Source organism: Corylus avellana, chromosome 2 (genome assembly GCF_965113065.1).
Source record: "Corylus avellana chromosome 2, dhCorAvel1.hap1.2, whole genome shotgun sequence".
NCBI classification, from domain to species: domain Eukaryota; kingdom Viridiplantae; phylum Streptophyta; class Magnoliopsida; order Fagales; family Betulaceae; genus Corylus; species Corylus avellana.
In genome coordinates this window covers 20990087-20990978 of record NC_142491.1, presented here as the reverse complement: position 1 = coordinate 20990978, position 892 = coordinate 20990087, and the positions used below count along the sequence as shown (strand labels likewise).

Genomic DNA, 892 nt, shown 5'->3' with positions numbered 1-892 from the left:
TTCAGGTTGATAACCCAGCATATCTTACATGGCTCCAACAGGACCAAATGGTCCTCTGTATCCTTGTATCCACTCTCTTCGAGACTCTTATCTCCCAAGTTATTGGCTACTCCACTTCTTGTGAAGTATGGAATGCTCTTGAGCGCATGTACGCTTCCCAGTCATGGGCAAGGATCATGCAAGTCCACTATCAATTGGCTACGCTAAAAAAGCGAGGCTCCACCATTGCTAAATATTTTTAGAAATTCAAAGCACTTGCTAATACATTAGCTGCAGTTGGACAACCACTCAATGACTTTGAGTTGGTTTCATTTTTGCTTGCTGGCTTGGGATCTGAATATGATCCATTTGTGACTTCTATCACAACCCGTGTGGACCCAATGACTATTGAAGAATTATATGCGCATCTCCTCACCAATGAAATGCGTCTCAAGCATCACTCCACTTTTGCAGAATCAGTTTTTCCCTTTGCAAATCTAACTACTGCACGTCCCTTTGCTCAAAGACACAAAGGACCTTACCGTGGATAGTCCTCCAACAATGGGTCTTAGCGTAGGGCCCCATCCTTCAATAACTGGTCTCATGGCTCTCGTGGGCGTTATGGTCGTGGTTGAGGACCACCCCACTCCTCCAGCCCTCCTACTCCTCGCCAAGTATGCCAAGTGTGCAACAAATCGGGTCACACTGCCCTCACTTGCTACCACAGGTTTGATTATTCTTTTCAACAACAAGATAACTCACCCAATATGCAGGCTTTTGCTACTTCATCTTCTCCACCTTCCACTGATATCAACTGGTACCTGGACATTGGGGCCACAAATCATGTCACGACAGATCTTGCAAATCTCAACTTGCAGGCAGAGGGATATCATGGCACGGACAAACTTCATGT

General features: G+C 45.6%; 1 non-coding gene across 1 annotated transcript; it reads left to right on the top strand.

The window, feature by feature from the left end:
* Positions 1–284: 284 nt before the first annotated feature.
* LOC148587465 (small nucleolar RNA Z247) lies at positions 285–423 on the top strand. The gene has a single exon (XR_015911615.1). It is a non-coding gene; the product is annotated as a small nucleolar RNA Z247 (small nucleolar RNA).
* Positions 424–892: the final 469 nt, after the last annotated feature.